Here is a 27,107-nt window from a genome sequence, read left to right as displayed (position 1 = left end):
TTCGAGTCAATCGGTCCAAAGACCTGGAAGCTATTGAAAAAATGGGCTGAGGTTTTCATGAAAAATGGCCACTTTTTTCTTTAAAATATTCACCAAAAATACAAATTCCACCGGAATCCAATAAAAACTGCTGTTTCTTCTTTCCGCCAGTACCGGCGACATTTGTGGTCAATTTCGAGTCAATCGGTCAAGCGGAACCCTAACCCTAACCCTAACCCTAACCCTAGCCCCATAACCCTAACCCTAACCCTAACCCTAACCCTAACCCTAACTCCAGCCTTAAGCCAGTCTCATGAAACATTGTCCCTTTTCACTAAAATATTCAGCAAAAAAACAAATTCCACCGGAATCCGATGGGGACTGCTGTGTCTCGTTCAGCCAGTATAGGAGCACATTTGGGAGCGATTTCGAGTCAATCGGTCAAAAGACGACCGTAACCCTAACCCTAGCTCCATAACCCTAACCCTAACCCTAACCCTAACCCTAACTCCAGCCTTAAGCCAGTCTCATGAAACATTGTCCCTTTTCACTAAAATATTCACCAAAAATACAAATTCCACCGGAATCCGATGGGGACTGCTGTGTCTCGTTCAGCCAGTATAGGAGCACATTTGGGAGCGATTTCGAGTCAATCGGTCCAAAGACCTGGAAGCTATTGAAAAAATGGGCAGAGGTTTTCATGAAAAATGGCCACTTTTTTCTTTAAAATATTCACCAAAAATACAAATTCCACCGGAATCCAATAAAAACTGCTGTTTCTTCTTTCGGCCAGTACCGGCGACATTTGTGGTCAATTTCGAGTCAATCGGTCAAGCGGAACCCTAACCCTAACCCTAACCCTAACCCTAGCCCCATAACCCTAACCCTAACCCTAACCCTAACCCTAACTCCAGCCTTAAGCCAGTCTCATGAAACATTGTCCCTTTTCACTAAAATATTCACCAAAAATACAAATTCCACCGGAATCCGATGGGGACTGCTGTGTCTCATTCAGCGCGTAGAGGACCACATTCGTGACGAATTTCGAGTCAATCGGTCAAAAGACGACCGTAACCCTAACCCTAGCTCCATAACCCTAACCCTAACCCTAACCCTAACCCTAACTCCAGCCTTAAGCCAGTCTCATGAAACATTGTCCCTTTTCACTAAAATATTCACCAAAAATACAAATTCCACCGGAATCCGATGGGGACTGCTGTGTCTCATTCAGCCAGTATAGGAGCACATTTGGGAGCGATTTCGAGTCAATCGGTCCAAAGACCTGGAAGCTATTGAAAAAATGGGCCACTTTTTTCTTTAAAATATTCACCAAAAATACAAATTTCACCGGAATCCGATGGGGACTGCTGTGTCTCATTCAGCGAGTAGAGGACCACATTCGTGACGAATTTCGAGTCAATCGGTCAAAAGACGACCGTAACCCTAACCCTAGCTCCATAACCCTAACCCTAACCCTAACCCTAACCCTAACTCCAGCCTTAAGCCAGTCTCATGAAACATTGTCCCTTTTCACTAAAATATTCAGCAAAAAAACAAATTCCACTGGACTGTTGTGTCTCGTTCAGCCAATATAGGAGCACATTTGGGAGCGATTTCGAGTCAATCGGTCCAAAGACCTGGAAGCTATTGAAAAAATGGGCTGAGGTTTTCATGAAAAATGGCCACTTTTTTCTTTAAAATATTCACCAAAAATACAAATTCCACCGGAATCCAATAAAAACTGCTGTTTCTTCTTTCCGCCAGTACCGGCGACATTTGTGGTCAATTTCGAGTCAATCGGTCAAGCGGAACCCTAACCCTAACCCTAACCCTAGCCCCATAACCCTAACCCTAACCCTAACCCTAACCCTAACCCTAACTCCAGCCTTAAGCCAGTCTCATGAAACATTGTCCCTTTTCACTAAAATATTCAGCAAAAAAACAAATTCCACCGGAATCCGATGGGGACTGCTGTGTCTCGTTCAGCCAGTATAGGAGCACATTTGGGAGCGATTTCGAGTCAATCGGTCCAAAGACCTGGAAGCTATTGAAAAAATGGGCCACTTTTTTCTTTAAAATATTCACCAAAAATACAAATTTCACCGGAATCCGATGGGGACTGCTGTGTCTCGTTCAGCCAGTATAGGAGCACATTTGGGAGTGATTTCGAGTCAATCGGTCCAAAGACCTGGAAGCTATTGAAAAAATGGGCCACTTTTTTCTTTAAAATATTCACCAAAAATACAAATTTCACCGGAATCCGATGGGGACTGCTGTGTCTCATTCAGCGCGTAGAGGACCACATTCGTGACGAATTTCGAGTCAATCGGTCAAAAGACGACCGTAACCCTAACCCTAGCTCCATAACCCTAACCCTAACCCTAACCCTAACCCTAACTCCAGCCTTAAGCCAGTCTCATGAAACATTGTCCCTTTTCACTAAAATATTCAGCAAAAAAACAAATTCCACCGGAATCCGATGGGGACTGCTGTGTCTCGTTCAGCCAGTATAGGAGCACATTTGGGAGCGATTTCGAGTCAATCGGTCCAAAGACCTGGAAGCTATTGAAAAAATGGGCCACTTTTTTCTTGAAAATATTCACCAAAAATACAAATTTCACCGGAATCCGATGGGGACTGCTGTGTCTCGTTCAGCCAGTATAGGAGCACATTTGGGAGCGATTTCGAGTCAATCGGTCAAAAGACGACCGTAACCCTAACCCTAGCTCCATAACCCTAACCCTAACCCTAACCCTAACCCTAACTCCAGCCTTAAGCCAGTCTCATGAAACATTGTCCCTTTTCACTAAAATATTCACCAAAAATACAAATTCCACCGGAATCCGATGGGGACTGCTGTGTCTCGTTCAGCCAGTATAGGAGCACATTTGGGAGCGATTTCGAGTCAATCGGTCCAAAGACCTGGAAGCTATTGAAAAAATGGGCCACTTTTTTCTTTAAAATATTCACCAAAAATACAAATTTCACCGGAATCCGATGGGGACTGCTGTGTCTCGTTCAGCCAGTATAGGAGCACATTTGGGAGCGATTTCGAGTCAATCGGTCCAAAGGCCTGGAAGCTATTGAAAAAATGGGCCACTTTTTTCTTTAAAATATTCACCAAAAATACAAATTTCACCGGAATCCGATGGGGACTGCTGTGTCTCATTCAGCGCGTAGAGGACCACATTCGTGACGAATTTCGAGTCAATCGGTCAAAAGACGACCGTAACCCTAACCCTAGCTCCATAACCCTAACCCTAACCCTAACCCTAACTCCAGCCTTAAGCCAGTCTCATGAAACATTGTCCCTTTTCACTAAAATATTCACCAAAAATACAAATTCCACCGGAATCCGATGGGGACTGCTGTGTCTCATTCAGCGCGTAGAGGACCACATTCGTGACGAATTTCGAGTCAATCGGTCAAAAGACGACCGTAACCCTAACCCTAGCTCCATAACCCTAACCCTAACCCTAACCCTAACCCTAACTCCAGCCTTAAGCCAGTCTCATGAAACATTGTCCCTTTTCACTAAAATATTCACCAAAAATACAAATTCCACCGGAATCCGATGGGGACTGCTGTGTCTCATTCAGCCAGTATAGGAGCACATTTGGGAGCGATTTCGAGTCAATCGGTCCAAAGACCTGGAAGCTATTGAAAAAATGGGCCACTTTTTTCTTTAAAATATTCACCAAAAATACAAATTTCACCGGAATCCGATGGGGACTGCTGTGTCTCATTCAGCGAGTAGAGGACCACATTCGTGACGAATTTCGAGTCAATCGGTCAAAAGACGACCGTAACCCTAACCCTAGCTCCATAACCCTAACCCTAACCCTAACCCTAACCCTAACTCCAGCCTTAAGCCAGTCTCATGAAACATTGTCCCTTTTCACTAAAATATTCAGCAAAAAAACAAATTCCACTGGACTGTTGTGTCTCGTTCAGCCAATATAGGAGCACATTTGGGAGCGATTTCGAGTCAATCGGTCCAAAGACCTGGAAGCTATTGAAAAAATGGGCAGAGGTTTTCATGAAAAATGGCCACTTTTTTCTTTAAAATATTCACCAAAAATACAAATTCCACCGGAATCCAATAAAAACTGCTGTTTCTTCTTTCGGCCAGTACCGGCGACATTTGTGGTCAATTTCGAGTCAATCGGTCAAGCGGAACCCTAACCCTAACCCTAACCCTAACCCTAGCCCCATAACCCTAACCCTAACCCTAACCCTAACCCTAACTCCAGCCTTAAGCCAGTCTCATGAAACATTGTCCCTTTTCACTAAAATATTCACCAAAAATACAAATTCCACCGGAATCCGATGGGGACTGCTGTGTCTCATTCAGCGCGTAGAGGACCACATTCGTGACGAATTTCGAGTCAATCGGTCAAAAGACGACCGTAACCCTAACCCTAGCTCCATAACCCTAACCCTAACCCTAACCCTAACCCTAACTCCAGCCTTAAGCCAGTCTCATGAAACATTGTCCCTTTTCACTAAAATATTCACCAAAAATACAAATTCCACCGGAATCCGATGGGGACTGCTGTGTCTCATTCAGCCAGTATAGGAGCACATTTGGGAGCGATTTCGAGTCAATCGGTCCAAAGACCTGGAAGCTATTGAAAAAATGGGCCACTTTTTTCTTTAAAATATTCACCAAAAATACAAATTTCACCGGAATCCGATGGGGACTGCTGTGTCTCATTCAGCGAGTAGAGACCACATTCGTGACGAATTTCGAGTCAATCGGTCAAAAGACGACCGTAACCCTAACCCTAGCTCCATAACCCTAACCCTAACCCTAACCCTAACCCTAACTCCAGCCTTAAGCCAGTCTCATGAAACATTGTCCCTTTTCACTAAAATATTCAGCAAAAAAACAAATTCCACTGGACTGTTGTGTCTCGTTCAGCCAATATAGGAGCACATTTGGGAGCGATTTCGAGTCAATCGGTCCAAAGACCTGGAAGCTATTGAAAAAATGGGCTGAGGTTTTCATGAAAAATGGCCACTTTTTTCTTTAAAATATTCACCAAAAATACAAATTCCACCGGAATCCAATAAAAACTGCTGTTTCTTCTTTCCGCCAGTACCGGCGACATTTGTGGTCAATTTCGAGTCAATCGGTCAAGCGGAACCCTAACCCTAACCCTAACCCTAGCCCCATAACCCTAACCCTAACCCTAACCCTAACCCTAACCCTAACTCCAGCCTTAAGCCAGTCTCATGAAACATTGTCCCTTTTCACTAAAATATTCAGCAAAAAAACAAATTCCACCGGAATCCGATGGGGACTGCTGTGTCTCGTTCAGCCAGTATAGGAGCACATTTGGGAGCGAATTTCGAGTCAATCGGTCCAAAGACCTGGAAGCTATTGAAAAAATGGGCCACTTTTTTCTTTAAAATATTCACCAAAAATACAAATTTCACCGGAATCCGATGGGGACTGCTGTGTCTCGTTCAGCCAGTATAGGAGCACATTTGGGAGTGATTTCGAGTCAATCGGTCCAAAGACCTGGAAGCTATTGAAAAAATGGGCCACTTTTTTCTTTAAAATATTCACCAAAAATACAAATTTCACCGGAATCCGATGGGGACTGCTGTGTCTCATTCAGCGCGTAGAGGACCACATTCGTGACGAATTTCGAGTCAATCGGTCAAAAGACGACCGTAACCCTAACCCTAGCTCCATAACCCTAACCCTAACCCTAACCCTAACCCTAACTCCAGCCTTAAGCCAGTCTCATGAAACATTGTCCCTTTTCACTAAAATATTCAGCAAAAAAACAAATTCCACCGGAATCCGATGGGGACTGCTGTGTCTCGTTCAGCCAGTATAGGAGCACATTTGGGAGCGATTTCGAGTCAATCGGTCCAAAGACCTGGAAGCTATTGAAAAAATGGGGCCACTTTTTCTTGAAAATATTCACCAAAAATACAAATTTCACCGGAATCCGATGGGGACTGCTGTGTCTCGTTCAGCCAGTATAGGAGCACATTTGGGAGCGATTTCGAGTCAATCGGTCAAAAGACGACCGTAACCCTAACCCTAGCTCCATAACCCTAACCCTAACCCTAACCCTAACCCTAACTCCAGCCTTAAGCCAGTCTCATGAAACATTGTCCCTTTTCACTAAAATATTCACCAAAAATACAAATTCCACCGGAATCCGATGGGGACTGCTGTGTCTCGTTCAGCCAGTATAGGAGCACATTTGGGAGCGATTTCGAGTCAATCGTCCAAAGACCTGGAAGCTATTGAAAAAATGGGCCACTTTTTTCTTTAAAATATTCACCAAAAATACAAATTTCACCGGAATCCGATGGGGACTGCTGTGTCTCGTTCAGCCAGTATAGGAGCACATTTGGGAGCGATTTCGAGTCAATCGGTCCAAAGGCCTGGAAGCTATTGAAAAAATGGGCCACTTTTTTCTTTAAAATATTCACCAAAAATACAAATTTCACCGGAATCCGATGGGGACTGCTGTGTCTCATTCAGCGCGTAGAGGACCACATTCGTGACGAATTTCGAGTCAATCGGTCAAAAGACGACCGTTAACCCTAACCCTAGCTCCATAACCCTAACCCTAACCCTAACCCTAACTCCAGCCTTAAGCCAGTCTCATGAAACTTGTCCCTTTTCACTAAAATATTCACCAAAAATACAAATTCCACCGGAATCCGATGGGGACTGCTGTGTCTCATTCAGCCAGTATAGGAGCACATTTGGGAGCGATTTCGAGTCAATCGGTCCAAAGACCTGGAAGCTATTGAAAAAATGGGCCACTTTTTTCTTTAAAATATTCACCAAAAATACAAATTTCACCGGAATCCGATGGGGACTGCTGTGTCTCATTCAGCGAGTAGAGGACCACATTCGTGACGAATTTCGAGTCAATCGGTCAAAAGACGACCGTAACCCTAACCCTAGCTCCATAACCCTAACCCTAACCCTAACCCTAACCCTAACTCCAGCCTTAAGCCAGTCTCATGAAACATTGTCCCTTTTCACTAAAATATTCACCAAAAATACAAATTCCACCGGAATCCGATGGGGACTGCTGTGTCTCGTTCAGCCAATATAGGAGCACATTTGGGAGCGATTTCGAGTCAATCGGTCCAAAGACCTGGAAGCTATTGAAAAAATGGGCTGAGGTTTTCATGAAAAATGGCCACTTTTTCTTTAAAATATTCACCAAAAATACAAATTCCACCGGAATCCAATAAAAACTGCTGTTTCTTCTTTCGCCAGTACCGGCGACATTTGTGGTCAATTTCGAGTCAATCGGTCAAGCGGAACCCTAACCCTAACCCTAACCCTAACCCTAGCCCCATAACCCTAACCCTAACCCTAACCCTAACCCTAACCCTAACTCCAGCCTTAAGCCAGTCTCATGAAACATTGTCCCTTTTCACTAAAATATTCAGCAAAAAAACAAATTCCACCGGAATCCGATGGGGACTGCTGTGTCTCGTTCAGCCAGTATAGGAGCACATTTGGGAGCGATTTTCGAGTCAATCGGTCCAAAGACCTGGAAGCTATTGAAAAAATGGGCCACTTTTTTCTTTAAAATATTCACCAAAAATACAAATTTCACCGGAATCCGATGGGGACTGCTGTGTCTCATTCAGCCAGTATAGGAGCACATTTGGGAGCGATTTCGAGTCAATCGGTCAAAAGACGACCGTAACCCTAACCCTAGCTCCATAACCCTAACCCTAACCCTAAAACCCTAACCCTAACTCCAGCCTTAAGCCAGTCTCATGAAACATTGTCCCTTTTCACTAAAATATTCACCAAAAATACAAATTCCACCGGAATCCGATGGGGACTGCTGTGTCTCGTTCAGCCAGTATAGGAGCACATTTGGGAGCGATTTCGAGTCAATCGGTCCAAAGACCTGGAAGCTATTGAAAAAATGGGCAGAGGTTTTCATGAAAAATGGCCACTTTTTTCTTTAAAATATTCACCAAAAATACAAATTCCACCGGAATCCAATAAAAACTGCTGTTTCTTCTTTCGGCCAGTACCGGCGACATTTGTGGTCAATTTCGAGTCAATCGGTCAAGCGGAACCCTAACCCTAACCCTAACCCTAACCCTAGCCCCATAACCCTAACCCTAACCCTAACCCTAACCCTAACTCCAGCCTTAAGCCAGTCTCATGAAACATTGTCCCTTTTCACTAAAATATTCACCAAAAATACAAATTCCACCGGAATCCGATGGGGACTGCTGTGTCTCATTCAGCGCGTAGAGGACCACATTCGTGACGAATTTCGAGTCAATCGGTCAAAAGACGACCGTAACCCTAACCCTAGCTCCATAACCCTAACCCTAACCCTAACCCTAACCCTAACTCCAGCCTTAAGCCAGTCTCATGAAACATTGTCCCTTTTCACTAAAATATTCACCAAAAATACAAATTCCACCGGAATCCGATGGGGACTGCTGTGTCTCATTCAGCCAGTATAGGAGCACATTTGGGAGCGATTTCGAGTCAATCGGTCCAAAGACCTGGAAGCTATTGAAAAAATGGGCCACTTTTTTCTTTAAAATATTCACCAAAAATACAAATTTCACCGGAATCCGATGGGGACTGCTGTGTCTCATTCAGCGAGTAGAGGACCACATTCGTGACGAATTTCGAGTCAATCGGTCAAAAGACGACCGTAACCCTAACCCTAGCTCCATAACCCTAACCCTAACCCTAACCCTAACCCTAACTCCAGCCTTAAGCCAGTCTCATGAAACATTGTCCCTTTTCACTAAAATATTCACCAAAAATACAAATTCCACCGGAATCCGATGGGGACTGCTGTGTCTCGTTCAGCCAATATAGGAGCACATTTGGGAGCGATTTCGAGTCAATCGGTCCAAAGACCTGGAAGCTATTGAAAAAATGGGCTGAGGTTTTCATGAAAAATGGCCACTTTTTTCTTTAAAATATTCACCAAAAATACAAATTCCACCGGAATCCAATAAAAACTGCTGTTTCTTCTTTCCGCCAGTACCGGCGACATTTGTGGTCAATTTCGAGTCAATCGGTCAAGCGGAACCCTAACCCTAACCCTAACCCTAACCCTAGCCCCATAACCCTAACCCTAACCCTAACCCTAACCCTAACCCTAACTCCAGCCTTAAGCCAGTCTCATGAAACATTGTCCCTTTTCACTAAAATATTCAGCAAAAAAACAAATTCCACCGGAATCCGATGGGGACTGCTGTGTCTCGTTCAGCCAGTATAGGAGCACATTTGGGAGCGATTTCGAGTCAATCGGTCCAAAGACCTGGAAGCTATTGAAAAAATGGGCCACTTTTTTCTTTAAAATATTCACCAAAAATACAAATTTCACCGGAATCCGATGGGGACTGCTGTGTCTCGTTCAGCCAGTATAGGAGCACATTTGGGAGCGATTTCGAGTCAATCGGTCAAAAGACGACCATAACCCTAACCCTAGCTCCATAACCCTAACCCTAACCCTAACCCTAACCCTAACTCCAGCCTTAAGCCAGTCTCATGAAACATTGTCCCTTTTCACTAAAATATTCACCAAAAATACAAATTCCACCGGAATCCGATGGGGACTGCTGTGTCTCGTTCAGCCAGTATAGGAGCACATTTGGGAGCGATTTCGAGTCAATCGGTCCAAAGACCTGGAAGCTATTGAAAAAATGGGCAGAGGTTTTCATGAAAAATGGCCACTTTTTTCTTTAAAATATTCACCAAAAATACAAATTCCACCGGAATCCAATAAAAACTGCTGTTTCTTCTTTCGGCCAGTACCGGCGACATTTGTGGTCAATTTCGAGTCAATCGGTCAAGCGGAACCCTAACCCTAACCCTAACCCTAACCCTAGCCCCATAACCCTAACCCTAACCCTAACCCTAACCCTAACCCTAACTCCAGCCTTAAGCCAGTCTCATGAAACATTGTCCCTTTTCACTAAAATATTCACCAAAAATACAAATTCCACCGGAATCCGATGGGGACTGCTGTGTCTCGTTCAGCCAGTATAGGAGCACATTTGGGAGCGATTTCGAGTCAATCGGTCCAAAGACCTGGAAGCTATTGAAAAAATGGGCCGAGGTTTTCATGAAAAATGGCCACTTTTTTCTTTAAAATATTCACCAAAAATACAAATTCCACCGGAATCCAATAAAAACTGCTGTTTCTTCTTTCCGCCAGTACCGGCGACATTTGTGGTCAATTTCGAGTCAATCGGTCGAGCGGAACCCTAACCCTAACCCTAACCCTAACCCTAGCCCCATAACCCTAACCCTAACCCTAACCCTAACCCTAACTCCAGCCTTAAGCCAGTCTCATGAAACATTGTCCCCTTTCACTAAAATATTCACCAAAAAGTACAAATTCCACCGGAATCCGATGGGGACTGCTGTGTCTCGTTCAGCCAGTATAGGAGCACATTTGGGAGCGATTTCGAGTCAATCGGTCCAAAGACCTGGAAGCTATTGAAAAAATGGGCCACTTTTTTCTTTAAAATATTCACCAAAAATACAAATTTTACCGGAATCCGATGGGGACTGCTGTGTCTCGTTCAGCCAGTATAGGAGCACATTTGGGAGCGATTTCGAGTCAATCGGTCCAAAGACCTGGAAGCTATTGAAAAAATGGGCCACTTTTTTCTTTAAAATATTCACCAAAAATACAAATTTCACCGGAATCCGATGGGGACTGCTGTGTCTCATTCAGCGAGTAGAGGACCACATTCGTGACGAATTTCGAGTCAATCGGTCAAAAGACGACCGTAACCCTAACCCTAGCTCCATAACCCTAACCCTAACCCTAACCCTAACTCCAGCCTTAAGCCAGTCTCATGAAACATTGTCCCTTTTCACTAAAATATTCACCAAAAATACAAATTCCACCGGAATCCGATGGGGACTGCTGTGTCTCGTTCAGCCAGTATAGGAGCACATTTGGGAGCGATTTCGAGTCAATCGGTCCAAAGACCTGGAAGCTATTGAAAAAATGGGCCGAGGTTTTCATGAAAAATGGCCACTTTTTTCTTTAAAATATTCACCAAAAATACAAATTCCACCGGAATCCAATAAAAACTGCTGTTTCTTCTTTCCGCCAGTACCGGCGACATTTGTGGTCAATTTCGAGTCAATCAGTCAAGCGGAACCCTAACCCTAACCCTAACCCTAACCCTAGCCCCATAACCCTAACCCTAACCCTAACTCCAGCCTTAAGCCAGTCTCATGAAACATTGTCCCTTTTCACTAAAATATTCACCAAAAATACAAATTCCACCGGAATCCAATAAAAACTGCTGTTTCTTCTTTCCGCCAGTACCGGCGACATTTGTGGTCAATTTCGAGTCAATCAGTCGAGCGGAACCCTAACCCTAACCCTAACCCTAACCCTAGCCCCATAACCCTAACCCTAACCCTAACTCCAGCCTTAAGCCAGTCTCATGAAACATTGTCCCTTTTCACTAAAATATTCACCAAAAATACAAATTCCACCGGAATCCGATGGGGACTGCTGTGTCTCGTTCAGCCAGTATAGGAGCACATTTGGGAGCGATTTCGAGTCAATCGGTCCAAAGACCTGGAAGCTATTGAAAAAATGGGCCACTTTTTTCTTTAAAATATTCACCAAAAATACAAATTTCACCGGAATCCGATGGGGACTGCTGTGTCTCATTCAGCGAGTAGAGGACCACATTCGTGACGAATTTCGAGTCAATCGGTCAAAAGACGACCGTAACCCTAACCCTAGCTCCATAACCCTAACCCTAACCCTAACCCTAACCCTAACTCCAGCCTTAAGCCAGTCTCATGAAACATTGTCCCTTTTCACTAAAATATTCACCAAAAATACAAATTCCACCGGAATCCGATGGGGACTGCTGTGTCTCGTTCAGCCAGTATAGGAGCACATTTGGGAGCGATTTCGAGTCAATCGGTCCAAAGACCTGGAAGCTATTGAAAAAAAGGGCCGAGGTTTTCATGAAAAATGGCCACTTTTTTCTTTAAAATATTCACCAAAAATACAAATTCCACCGGAATCCAATAAAAACTGCTGTTTCTTCTTTCCGCCAGTACCGGCGACATTTGTGGTCAATTTCGAGTCAATCGGTCAAGCGGAACCCTAACCCTAACCCTAACCCTAACCCTAGCCCCATAACCCTAACCCTAACCCTAACCCTAACCCTAACTCCAGCCTTAAGCCAGTCTCATGAAACATTGTCCCTTTTCACTAAAATATTCACCAAAAATACAAATTCCACCGGAATCCGATGGGGACTGCTGTGTCTCGTTCAGCCAGTATAGGAGCACATTTGGGAGCGATTTCGAGTCAATCGGTCCAAAGACCTGGAAGCTATTGAAAAAATGGGCCACTTTTTTCTTTAAAATATTCACCAAAAATACAAATTTCACCGGAATCCGATGGGGACTGCTGTGTCTCGTTCAGCCAGTATAGGAGCACATTTGGGAGCGATTTCGAGTCAATCGGTCCAAAGACCTGGAAGCTATTGAAAAAATGGGCCACTTTTTTCTTTAAAATATTCACCAAAAATACAAATTTCACCGGAATCCGATGGGGACTGCTGTGTCTCATTCAGCGAGTAGAGGACCACATTCGTGACGAATTTCGAGTCAATCGGTCAAAAGACGACCGTAACCCTAACCCTAGCTCCATAACCCTAACCCTAACCCTAACCCTAACCCTAACTCCAGCCTTAAGCCAGTCTCATGAAACATTGTCCCTTTTCACTAAAATATTCACCAAAAATACAAATTCAACCGGAATCCGATGGGGACTGCTGTGTCTCGTTCAGCCAGTATAGGAGCACATTTGGGAGCGATTTCGAGTCAATCGGTCCAAAGACCTGGAAGCTATTGAAAAAATGGGCCACTTTTTTCTTTAAAATATTCACCAAAAATACAAATTTCACCGGAATCCGATGGGGACTGCTGTGTCTCGTTCAGCCAGTATAGGAGCACATTTGGGAGCGATTTCGAGTCAATCGGTCCAAAGACCTGGAAGCTATTGAAAAAATGGGCCACTTTTTTCTTTAAAATATTCACCAAAAATACAAATTTCACCGGAATCCGATGGGGACTGCTGTGTCTCATTCAGCGCGTAGAGGACCACATTCGTGACGAATTTCGAGTCAATCGGTCAAAAGACGACCGTAACCCTAACCCTAGCTCCATAACCCTAACCCTAACCCTAACCCTAACCCTAACTCCAGCCTTAAGCCAGTCTCATGAAACATTGTCCCTTTTCACTAAAATATTCACCAAAAATACAAATTCCACCGGAATCCGATGGGGACTGCTGTGTCTCATTCAGCCAGTATAGGAGCACATTTGGGAGCGATTTCGAGTCAATCGGTCCAAAGACCTGGAAGCTATTGAAAAAATGGGCCACTTTTTTCTTTAAAATATTCACCAAAAATACAAATTTCACCGGAATCCGATGGGGACTGCTGTGTCTCATTCAGCGAGTAGAGGACCACATTCGTGACGAATTTCGAGTCAATCGGTCAAAAGACAACCGTAACCCTAACCCTAGCTCCATAACCCTAACCCTAACCCTAACCCTAACCCTAACTCCAGCCTTAAGCCAGTCTCATGAAACATTGTCCCTTTTCACTAAAATATTCACCAAAAATACAAATTCCACCGGAATCCGATGGGGACTGCTGTGTCTCGTTCAGCCAGTATAGGAGCACATTTGGGAGCGATTTCGAGTCAATCGGTCCAAAGACCTGGAAGCTATTGAAAAAATGGGCCACTTTTTTCTTTAAAATATTCACCAAAAATACAAATTTCACCGGAATCCGATGGGGACTGCTGTGTCTCGTTCAGCCAGTATAGGAGCACATTTGGGAGCGATTTCGAGTCAATCGGTCCAAAGACCTGGAAGCTATTGAAAAAATGGGCCACTTTTTTCTTTAAAATATTCACCAAAAATACAAATTTCACCGGAATCCGATGGGGACTGCTGTGTCTCATTCAGCGAGTAGAGGACCACATTCGTGACGAATTTCGAGTCAATCGGTCAAAAGACGACCGTAACCCTAACCCTAGCTCCATAACCCTAACCCTAACCCTAACCCTAACCCTAACTCCAGCCTTAAGCCAGTCTCATGAAACATTGTCCCTTTTCACTAAAATATTCACCAAAAATACAAATTCAACCGGAATCCGATGGGGACTGCTGTGTCTCGTTCAGCCAGTATAGGAGCACATTTGGGAGCGATTTCGAGTCAATCGGTCCAAAGACCTGGAAGCTATTGAAAAAATGGGCAGAGGTTTTCATGAAAAATGGCCACTTTTTTCTTTAAAATATTCACCAAAAATACAAATTCCACCGGAATCCAATAAAAACTGCTGTTTCTTCTTTCGGCCAGTACCGGCGACATTTGTGGTCAATTTCGAGTCAATCGGTCAAGCGGAACCCTAACCCTAACCCTAACCCTAACCCTAGCCCCATAACCCTAACCCTAACCCTAACCCTAACCCTAACTCCAGCCTTAAGCCAGTCTCATGAAACATTGTCCCTTTTCACTAAAATATTCACCAAAAATACAAATTCCACCGGAATCCGATGGGGACTGCTGTGTCTCATTCAGCGCGTAGAGGACCACATTCGTGACGAATTTCGAGTCAATCGGTCAAAAGACGACCGTAACCCTAACCCTAGCTCCATAACCCTAACCCTAACCCTAACCCTAACCCTAACTCCAGCCTTAAGCCAGTCTCATGAAACATTGTCCCTTTTCACTAAAATATTCACCAAAAATACAAATTCCACCGGAATCCGATGGGGACTGCTGTGTCTCATTCAGCCAGTATAGGAGCACATTTGGGAGCGATTTCGAGTCAATCGGTCAAAAGACCTGGAAGCTATTGAAAAAATGGGCCACTTTTTTCTTTAAAATATTCACCAAAAATACAAATTTCACCGGAATCCGATGGGGACTGCTGTGTCTCATTCAGCGAGTAGAGGACCACATTCGTGACGAATTTCGAGTCAATCGGTCAAAAGACGACCGTAACCCTAACCCTAGCTCCATAACCCTAACCCTAACCCTAACCCTAACCCTAACTCCAGCCTTAAGCCAGTCTCATGAAACATTGTCCCTTTTCACTAAAATATTCACCAAAAATACAAATTCCACCGGAATCCGATGGGGACTGCTGTGTCTCGTTCAGCCAATATAGGAGCACATTTGGGAGCGATTTCGAGTCAATCGGTCCAAAGACCTGGAAGCTATTGAAAAAATGGGCTGAGGTTTTCATGAAAAATGGCCACTTTTTTCTTTAAAATATTCACCAAAAATACAAATTCCACCGGAATCCAATAAAAACTGCTGTTTCTTCTTTCCGCCAGTACCGGCGACATTTGTGGTCAATTTCGAGTCAATCGGTCAAGCGGAACCCTAACCCTAACCCTAACCCTAACCCTAGCCCCATAACCCTAACCCTAACCCTAACCCTAACCCTAACCCTAACTCCAGCCTTAAGCCAGTCTCATGAAACATTGTCCCTTTTCACTAAAATATTCAGCAAAAAAACAAATTCCACCGGAATCCGATGGGGACTGCTGTGTCTCGTTCAGCCAGTATAGGAGCACATTTGGGAGCGATTTCGAGTCAATCGGTCCAAAGACCTGGAAGCTATTGAAAAAATGGGCCACTTTTTTCTTTAAAATATTCACCAAAAATACAAATTTCACCGGAATCCGATGGGGACTGCTGTGTCTCGTTCAGCCAGTATAGGAGCACATTTGGGAGCGATTTCGAGTCAATCGGTCAAAAGACGACCGTAACCCTAACCCTAGCTCCATAACCCTAACCCTAACCCTAACCCTAACCCTAACTCCAGCCTTAAGCCAGTCTCATGAAACATTGTCCCTTTTCACTAAAATATTCACCAAAAATACAAATTCCACCGGAATCCGATGGGGACTGCTGTGTCTCGTTCAGCCAGTATAGGAGCACATTTGGGAGCGATTTCGAGTCAATCGGTCCAAAGACCAGGAAGCTATTGAAAAAATGGGCAGAGGTTTTCATGAAAAATGGCCACTTTTTTCTTTAAAATATTCACCAAAAATACAAATTCCACCGGAATCCAATAAAAACTGCTGTTTCTTCTTTCGGCCAGTACCGGCGACATTTGTGGTCAATTTCGAGTCAATCGGTCAAGCGGAACCCTAACCCTAACCCTAACCCTAACCCTAGCCCCATAACCCTAACCCTAACCCTAACCCTAACCCTAACCCTAACTCCAGCCTTAAGCCAGTCTCATGAAACATTGTCCCTTTTCACTAAAATATTCACCAAAAATACAAATTCCACCGGAATCCGATGGGGACTGCTGTGTCTCGTTCAGCCAGTATAGGAGCACATTTGGGAGCGATTTCGAGTCAATCGGTCCAAAGACCTGGAAGCTATTGAAAAAATGGGCCGAGGTTTTCATGAAAAATGGCCACTTTTTTCTTTAAAATATTCACCAAAAATACAAATTCCACCGGAATCCAATAAAAACTGCTGTTTCTTCTTTCCGCCAGTACCGGCGACATTTGTGGTCAATTTCGAGTCAATCGGTCGAGCGGAACCCTAACCCTAACCCTAACCCTAACCCTAGCCCCATAACCCTAACCCTAACCCTAACCCTAACCCTAACTCCAGCCTTAAGCCAGTCTCATGAAACATTGTCCCCTTTCACTAAAATATTCACCAAAAAGTACAAATTCCACCGGAATCCGATGGGGACTGCTGTGTCTCGTTCAGCCAGTATAGGAGCACATTTGGGAGCGATTTCGAGTCAATCGGTCCAAAGACCTGGAAGCTATTGAAAAAATGGGCCACTTTTTTCTTTAAAATATTCACCAAAAATACAAATTTTACCGGAATCCGATGGGGACTGCTGTGTCTCGTTCAGCCAGTATAGGAGCACATTTGGGAGCGATTTCGAGTCAATCGGTCCAAAGACCTGGAAGCTATTGAAAAAATGGGCCACTTTTTTCTTTAAAATATTCACCAAAAATACAAATTTCACCGGAATCCGATGGGGACTGCTGTGTCTCATTCAGCGAGTAGAGGACCACATTCGTGACGAATTTCGAGTCAATCGGTCAAAAGACGACCGTAACCCTAACCCTAGCTCCATAACCCTAACCCTAACCCTAACCCTAACTCCAGCCTTAAGCCAGTCTCATGAAACATTGTCCCTTTTCACTAAAATATTCACCAAAAATACAAATTCCACCGGAATCCGATGGGGACTGCTGTGTCTCGTTCAGCCAGTATAGGAGCACATTTGGGAGCGATTTCGAGTCAATCGGTCCAAAGACCTGGAAGCTATTGAAAAAATGGGCCGAGGTTTTCATGAAAAATGGCCACTTTTTTCTTTAAAATATTCACCAAAAATACAAATTCCACCGGAATCCAATAAAAACTGCTGTTTCTTCTTTCCGCCAGTACCGGCGACATTTGTGGTCAATTTCGAGTCAATCAGTCAAGCGGAACCCTAACCCTAACCCTAACCCTAACCCTAGCCCCATAACCCTAACCCTAACCCTAACTCCAGCCTTAAGCCAGTCTCATGAAACATTGTCCCTTTTCACTAAAATATTCACCAAAAATACAAATTCCACCGGAATCCGATGGGGACTGCTGTGTCTCGTTCAGCCAGTATAGGAGCACATTTGGGAGCGATTTCGAGTCAATCGGTCCAAAGACCTGGAAGCTATTGAAAAAATGGGCCACTTTTTTCTTTAAAATATTCACCAAAAATACAAATTTCACCGGAATCCGATGGGGACTGCTGTGTCTCATTCAGCGAGTAGAGGACCACATTCGTGACGAATTTCGAGTCAATCGGTCAAAAGACGACCGTAACCCTAACCCTAGCTCCATAACCCTAACCCTAACCCTAACCCTAACCCTAACTCCAGCCTTAAGCCAGTCTCATGAAACATTGTCCCTTTTCACTAAAATATTCACCAAAAATACAAATTCCACCGGAATCCGATGGGGACTGCTGTGTCTCGTTCAGCCAGTATAGGAGCACATTTGGGAGCGATTTCGAGTCAATCGGTCCAAAGACCTGGAAGCTATTGAAAAAAAGGGCCGAGGTTTTCATGAAAAATGGCCACTTTTTTCTTTAAAATATTCACCAAAAATACAAATTCCACCGGAATCCAATAAAAACTGCTGTTTCTTCTTTCCGCCAGTACCGGCGACATTTGTGGTCAATTTCGAGTCAATCGGTCAAGCGGAACCCTAACCCTAACCCTAACCCTAACCCTAGCCCCATAACCCTAACCCTAACCCTAACCCTAACCCTAACTCCAGCCTTAAGCCAGTCTCATGAAACATTGTCCCTTTTCACTAAAATATTCACCAAAAATACAAATTCCACCGGAATCCGATGGGGACTGCTGTGTCTCGTTCAGACAGTATAGGAGCACATTTGGGAGCGATTTCGAGTCAATCGGTCCAAAGACCTGGAAGCTATTGAAAAAATGGGCCACTTTTTTCTTTAAAATATTCACCAAAAATACAAATTTCACCGGAATCCGATGGGGACTGCTGTGTCTCGTTCAGCCAGTATAGGAGCACATTTGGGAGCGATTTCGAGTCAATCGGTCCAAAGACCTGGAAGCTATTGAAAAAATGGGCCACTTTTTTCTTTAAAATATTCACCAAAAATACAAATTTCACCGGAATCCGATGGGGACTGCTGTGTCTCATTCAGCGAGTAGAGGACCACATTCGTGACGAATTTCGAGTCAATCGGTCAAAAGACGACCGTAACCCTAACCCTAGCTCCATAACCCTAACCCTAACCCTAACCCTAACCCTAACTCCAGCCTTAAGCCAGTCTCATGAAACATTGTCCCTTTTCACTAAAATATTCACCAAAAATACAAATTCAACCGGAATCCGATGGGGACTGCTGTGTCTCGTTCAGCCAGTATAGGAGCACATTTGGGAGCGATTTCGAGTCAATCGGTCCAAAGACCTGGAAGCTATTGAAAAAATGGGCCACTTTTTTCTTTAAAATATTCACCAAAAATACAAATTTCACCGGAATCCGATGGGGACTGCTGTGTCTCGTTCAGCCAGTATAGGAGCACATTTGGGAGCGATTTCGAGTCAATCGGTCCAAAGACCTGGAAGCTATTGAAAAAATGGGCCACTTTTTTCTTTAAAATATTCACCAAAAATACAAATTTCACCGGAATCCGATGGGGACTGCTGTGTCTCATTCAGCGCGTAGAGGACCACATTCGTGACGAATTTCGAGTCAATCGGTCAAAAGACGACCGTAACCCTAACCATAGCTCCATAACCCTAACCCTAACCCTAACCCTAACCCTAACTCCAGCCTTAAGCCAGTCTCATGAAACATTGTCCCTTTTCACTAAAATATTCACCAAAAATACAAATTCCACCGGAATCCGATGGGGACTGCTGTGTCTCATTCAGCCAGTATAGGAGCACATTTGGGAGCGATTTCGAGTCAATCGGTCCAAAGACCTGGAAGCTATTGAAAAAATGGGCCACTTTTTTCTTTAAAATATTCACCAAAAATACAAATTTCACCGGAATCCGATGGGGACTGCTGTGTCTCATTCAGCGAGTAGAGGACCACATTCGTGACGAATTTCGAGTCAATCGGTCAAAAGACAACCGTAACCCTAACCCTAGCTCCATAACCCTAACCCTAACCCTAACCCTAACCCTAACTCCAGCCTTAAGCCAGTCTCATGAAACATTGTCCCTTTTCACTAAAATATTCACCAAAAATACAAATTCCACCGGAATCCGATGGGGACTGCTGTGTCTCGTTCAGCCAGTATAGGAGCACATTTGGGAGCGATTTCGAGTCAATCGGTCCAAAGACCTGGAAGCTATTGAAAAAATGGGCCACTTTTTTCTTTAAAATATTCACCAAAAATACAAATTTCACCGGAATCCGATGGGGACTGCTGTGTCTCGTTCAGCCAGTATAGGAGCACATTTGGGAGCGATTTCGAGTCAATCGGTCCAAAGACCTGGAAGCTATTGAAAAAATGGGCCACTTTTTTCTTTAAAATATTCACCAAAAATACAAATTTCACCGGAATCCGATGGGGACTGCTGTGTCTCATTCAGCGAGTAGAGGACCACATTCGTGACGAATTTCGAGTCAATCGGTCAAAAGACGACCGTAACCCTAACCCTAGCTCCATAACCCTAACCCTAACCCTAACCCTAACCCTAACTCCAGCCTTAAGCCAGTCTCATGAAACATTGTCCCTTTTCACTAAAATATTCACCAAAAATACAAATTCAACCGGAATCCGATGGGGACTGCTGTGTCTCGTTCAGCCAGTATAGGAGCACATTTGGGAGCGATTTCGAGTCAATCGGTCCAAAGACCTGGAAGCTATTGAAAAAATGGGCCACTTTTTTCTTTAAAATATTCACCAAAAATACAAATTTCACCGGAATCCGATGGGGACTGCTGTGTCTCGTTCAGCCAGTATAGGAGCACATTTGGGAGCGATTTCGAGTCAATCGGTCCAAAGACCTGGAAGCTATCGAAAAAATGGGCCACTTTTTTCTTTAAAATATTCACCAAAAATACAAATTTCACCGGAATCCGATGGGGACTGCTGTGTCTCATTCAGCGAGTAGAGGACCACATTCGTGACGAATTTCGAGTCAATCGGTCAAAAGACGACCGTAACCCTAACCCTAGCTCCATAACCCTAACCCTAACCCTAACCCTAACCCTAACTCCAGCCTTAAGCCAGTCTCATGAAACATTGTCCCTTTTCACTAAAATATTCACCAAAAATACAAATTCAACCGGAATCCGATGGGGACTGCTGTGTCTCGTTCAGCCAGTATAGGAGCACATTTGGGAGCGATTTCGAGTCAATCGGTCCAAAGACCTGGAAGCTATTGAAAAAATGGGCCACTTTTTTCTTTAAAATATTCACCAAAAATACAAATTTCACCGGAATCCGATGGGGACTGCTGTGTCTCGTTCAGCCAGTATAGGAGCACATTTGGGAGCGATTTCGAGTCAATCGGTCCAAAGACCTGGAAGCTATTGAAAAAATGGGCCACTTTTTTCTTTAAAATATTCACCAAAAATACAAATTTCACCGGAATCCGATGGGGACTGCTGTGTCTCATTCAGCGCGTAGAGGACCACATTCGTGACGAATTTCGAGTCAATCGGTCAAAAGACGACCGTAACCCTAACCCTAGCTCCATAACCCTAACCCTAACCCTAACCCTAACCCTAACTCCAGCCTTAAGCCAGTCTCATGAAACATTGTCCCTTTTCACTAAAATATTCACCAAAAATACAAATTCCACCGGAATCCGATGGGGACTGCTGTGTCTCATTCAGCCAGTATAGGAGCACATTTGGGAGCGATTTCGAGTCAATCGGTCCAAAGACCTGGAAGCTATTGAAAAAATGGGCCACTTTTTTCTTTAAAATATTCACCAAAAATACAAATTTCACCGGAATCCGATGGGGACTGCTGTGTCTCATTCAGCGAGTAGAGGACCACATTCGTGACGAATTTCGAGTCAATCGGTCAAAAGACGACCGTAACCCTAACCCTAGCTCCATAACCCTAACCCTAACCCTAACCCTAACTCCAGCCTTAAGCCAGTCTCATGAAACATTGTCCCTTTTCACTAAAATATTCACCAAAAATACAAATTCCACCGGAATCCGATGGGGACTGCTGTGTCTCGTTCAGCCAATATAGGAGCACATTTGGGAGCGATTTCGAGTCAATCGGTCCAAAGACCTGGAAGCTATTGAAAAAATGGGCTGAGGTTTTCATGAAAAATGGCCACTTTTTTCTTTAAAATATTCACCAAAAATACAAATTCCACCGGAATCCAATAAAAACTGCTGTTTCTTCTTTCCGCCAGTACCGGCGACATTTGTGGTCAATTTCGAGTCAATCGGTCAAGCGGAACCCTAACCCTAACCCTAACCCTAGCCCCATAACCCTAACCCTAACCCTAACCCTAACCCTAACTCCAGCCTTAAGCCAGTCTCATGAAACATTGTCCCTTTTCACTAAAATATTCAGCAAAAAAACAAATTCCACCGGAATCCGATGGGGACTGCTGTGTCTCGTTCAGCCAGTATAGGAGCACATTTGGGAGCGATTTCGAGTCAATCGGTCCAAAGACCTGGAAGCTATTGAAAAAATGGGCCACTTTTTTCTTTAAAATATTCACCAAAAATACAAATTTCACCGGAATCCGATGGGGACTGCTGTGTCTCGTTCAGCCAGTATAGGAGCACATTTGGGAGCGATTTCGAGTCAATCGGTCCAAAGACCTGGAAGCTATTGAAAAAATGGGCCACTTTTTTCTTTAAAATATTCACCAAAAATACAAATTTCACCGGAATCCGATGGGGACTGCTGTGTCTCATTCAGCGCGTAGAGGACCACATTCGTGACGAATTTCGAGTCAATCGGTCAAAAGACGACCGTAACCCTAACCCTAGCTCCATAACCCTAACCCTAACCCTAACCCTAACCCTAACTCCAGCCTTAAGCCAGTCTCATGAAACATTGTCCCTTTTCACTAAAATATTCACCAAAAATACAAATTCCACCGGAATCCGATGGGGACTGCTGTGTCTCATTCAGCCAGTATAGGAGCACATTTGGGAGCGATTTCGAGTCAATCGGTCCAAAGACCTGGAAGCTATTGAAAAAATGGGCCACTTTTTTCTTTAAAATATTCACCAAAAATACAAATTTCACCGGAATCCGATGGGGACTGCTATGTCTCATTCAGCGAGTAGAGGACCACATTCGTGACGAATTTCGAGTCAATCGGTCAAAAGACGACCGTAACCCTAACCCTAGCTCCATAACCCTAACCCTAACCCTAACCCTAACCCTAACTCCAGCCTTAAGCCAGTCTCATGAAACATTGTCCCTTTTCACTAAAATATTCACCAAAAATACAAATTCCACCGGAATCCGATGGGGACTGCTGTGTCTCGTTCAGCCAATATAGGAGCACATTTGGGAGCGATTTCGAGTCAATCGGTCCAAAGACCTGGAAGCTATTGAAAAAATGGGCTGAGGTTTTCATGAAAAATGGCCACTTTTTTCTTTAAAATATTCACCAAAAATACAAATTCCACCGGAATCCAATAAAAACTGCTGTTTCTTCTTTCCGCCAGTACCGGCGACATTTGTGGTCAATTTCGAGTCAATCGGTCAAGCGGAACCCTAACCCTAACCCTAACCCTAACCCTAGCCCCATAACCCTAACCCTAACCCTAACCCTAACCCTAACTCCAGCCTTAAGCCAGTCTCATGAAACATTGTCCCTTTTCACTAAAATATTCAGCAAAAAAACAAATTCCACCGGAATCCGATGGGGACTGCTGTGTCTCGTTCAGCCAGTATAGGAGCACATTTGGGAGCGATTTCGAGTCAATCGGTCCAAAGACCTGGAAGCTATTGAAAAAATGGGCCACTTTTTTCTTTAAAATATTCACCAAAAATACAAATTTCACCGGAATCCGATGGGGACTGCTGTGTCTCGTTCAGCCAGTATAGGAGCACATTTGGGAGCGATTTCGAGTCAATCGGTCAAAAGACGACCGTAACCCTAACCCTAGCTCCATAACCCTAACCCTAACCCTAACCCTAACCCTAACTCCAGCCTTAAGCCAGTCTCATGAAACATTGTCCCTTTTCACTAAAATATTCACCAAAAATACAAATTCCACCGGAATCCGATGGGGACTGCTGTGTCTCGTTCAGCCAGTATAGGAGCACATTTGGGAGCGATTTCGAGTCAATCGGTCCAAAGACCTGGAAGCTATTGAAAAAATGGGCCACTTTTTTCTTTAAAATATTCACCAAAAATACAAATTTCACCGGAATCCGATGGGGACTGCTGTGTCTCGTTCAGCCAGTATAGGAGCACATTTGGGAGCGATTTCGAGTCAATCGGTCCAAAGGCCTGGAAGCTATTTAAAAAATGGGCCACTTTTTTCTTTAAAATATTCACCAAAAATACAAATTTCACCGGAATCCGATGGGGACTGCTGTGTCTCATTCAGCGCGTAGAGGACCACATTCGTGATGAATTTCGAGTCAATCGGTCAAAAGACGACCGTAACCCTAACCCTAGCTCCATAACCCTAACCCTAACCCTAACCCTAACTCCAGCCTTAAGCCAGTCTCATGAAACATTGTCCCTTTTCACTAAAATATTCACCAAAAATACAAATTCCACCGGAATCCGATGGGGACTGCTGTGTCTCATTCAGCCAGTATAGGAGCACATTTGGGAGCGATTTCGAGTCAATCGGTCCAAAGACCTGGAAGCTATTGAAAAAATGGGCCACTTTTTTCTTTAAAATATTCACCAAAAATACAAATTTCACCGGAATCCGATGGGGACTGCTGTGTCTCATTCAGCGAGTAGAGGACCACATTCGTGACGAATTTCGAGTCAATCGGTCAAAAGACGACCGTAACCCTAACCCTAGCTCCATAACCCTAACCCTAACCCTAACTCCAGCCTTAAGCCAGTCTCATGAAACATTGTCCCTTTTCACTAAAATATTCACCAAAAATACAAATTCCACCGGAATCCGATGGGGACTGCTGTGTCTCGTTCGGCCAGTATAGGAGCACATTTGGGAGCGATTTCGAGTCAATCGGTCCAAAGACCTGGAAGCTATTGAAAAAATGGGCCGAGGTTTTCATGAAAAATGGCCACTTTTTTCTTTAAAATATTCACCAAAAATACAAATTCCACCGGAATCCAATAAAAACTGCTGTTTCTTCTTTCCGCCAGTACCGGCGACATTTGTGGTCAATTTCGAGTCAATCGGTCAAGCGGAACCCTAACCCTAACCCTAACCCTAGCCCCATAACCCTAACCCTAACCCTAACCCTAACCCTAACCCTAACTCCAGCCTTAAGCCAGTCTCATGAAACATTGTCCCTTTTCACTAAAATATTCAGCAAAAAAACAAATTCCACCGGAATCCGATGGGGACTGCTGTGTCTCGTTCAGCCAGTATAGGAGCACATTTGGGAGCGATTTCGAGTCAATCGGTCCAAAGACCTGGAAGCTATTGAAAAAATGGGCCACTTTTTTCTTTAAAATATTCACCAAAAATACAAATTTCACCGGAATCCGATGGGGACTGCTGTGTCTCGTTCAGCCAGTATAGGAGCACATTTGGGAGCGATTTCGAGTCAATCGGTCAAAAGACGACCGTAACCCTAACCCTAGCTCCATAACCCTAACCCTAACCCTAACCCTAACCCTAACTCCAGCCTTAAGCCAGTCTCATGAAACATTGTCCCTTTTCACTAAAATATTCACCAAAAATACAAATTCCACCGGAATCCGATGGGGACTGCTGTGTCTCGTTCAGCCAGTATAGGAGCACATTTGGGAGCGATTTCGAGTCAATCGGTCCAAAGACCTGGAAGCTATTGAAAAAATGGGCCACTTTTTTCTTTAAAATATTCACCAAAAATACAAATTTCACCGGAATCCGATGGGGACTGCTGTGTCTCGTTCAGCCAGTATAGGAGCACATTTGGGAGCGATTTCGAGTCAATCGGTCCAAAGACCTGGAAGCTATTGAAAAAATGGGCCACTTTTTTCTTTAAAATATTCACCAAAAATACAAATTTCACCGGAATCCGATGGGGACTGCTGTGTCTCATTCAGCGCGTAGAGGACCACATTCGTGACGAATTTCGAGTCAATCGGTCAAAAGACGACCGTAACCCTAACCCTAGCTCCATAACCCTAACCCTAACCCTAACCCTAACCCTAACTCCAGCCTTAAGCCAGTCTCATGAAACATTGTCCCTTTTCACTAAAATATTCACCAAAAATACAAATTCCACCGGAATCCGATGGGGACTGCTGTGTCTCGTTCAGCCAGTATAGGAGCACATTTGGGAGCGATTTCGAGTCAATCGGTCCAAAGACCTGGAAGCTATTGAAAAAATGGGCCGAGGTTTTCATGAAAAATGGCCACTTTTTTCTTTAAAATATTCACCAAAAATACAAATTCCACCGGAATCCAATAAAAACTGCTGTTTCTTCTTTCCGCCAGTACCGGCGACATTTGTGGTCAATTTCGAGTCAATCGGTCAAGCGGAACCCTAACCCTAACCCTAACCCTAACCCTAGCCCCATAACCCTAACCCTAACCCTAACCCTAACCCTAACTCCAGCCTTAAGCCAGTCTCATGAAACATTGTCCCTTTTCACTAAAATATTCACCAAAAATACAAATTCCACCGGAATCCGATGGGGACTGCTGTGTCTCGTTCAGCCAGTATAGGAGCACATTTGGGAGCGATTTCGAGTCAATCGGTCCAAAGACCTGGAAGCTATTGAAAAAATGGGCCGAGGTTTTCATGAAAAATGGCCACTTTTTTCTTTAAAATATTCACCAAAAATACAAATTCCACCGGAATCCAATAAAAACTGCTGTTTCTTCTTTCCGCCAGTACCGGCGACATTTGTGGTCAATTTCGAGTCAATCGGTCAAGCGGAACCCTAACCCTAACCCTAACCCTAACCCTAGCCCCATAACCCTAACCCTAACCCTAACCCTAACCCTAACTCCAGCCTTAAGCCAGTCTCATGAAACATTGTCCCTTTTCACTAAAATATTCACCAAAAATACAAATTCCACCGGAATCCGATGGGGACTGCTGTGTCTCGTTCAGCCAGTATAGGAGCACATTTGGGAGCGATTTCGAGTCAATCGGTCCAAAGACCTGGAAGCTATTGAAAAAATGGGCCGAGGTTTTCATGAAAAATGGCCACTTTTTTCTTTAAAATATTCACCAAAAATACAAATTCCACCGGAATCCAATAAAAACTGCTGTTTCTTCTTTCCGCCAGTACCGGCGACATTTGTGGTCAATTTCGAGTCAATCGGTCAAGCGGAACCCTAACCCTAACCCTAACCCTAACCCTAGCCCCATAACCCTAACCCTAACCCTAACCCTAACCCTAACTCCAGCCTTAAGCCAGTCTCATGAAACATTGTCCCTTTTCACTAAAATATTCACCAAAAA

This window comes from Pagrus major, chromosome 5, assembly GCF_040436345.1.
Source record: "Pagrus major chromosome 5, Pma_NU_1.0".
Classification (NCBI taxonomy): Eukaryota; Metazoa; Chordata; class Actinopteri; order Spariformes; family Sparidae; genus Pagrus; species Pagrus major.
Note: the sequence above shows the minus strand (reverse complement) of the source record.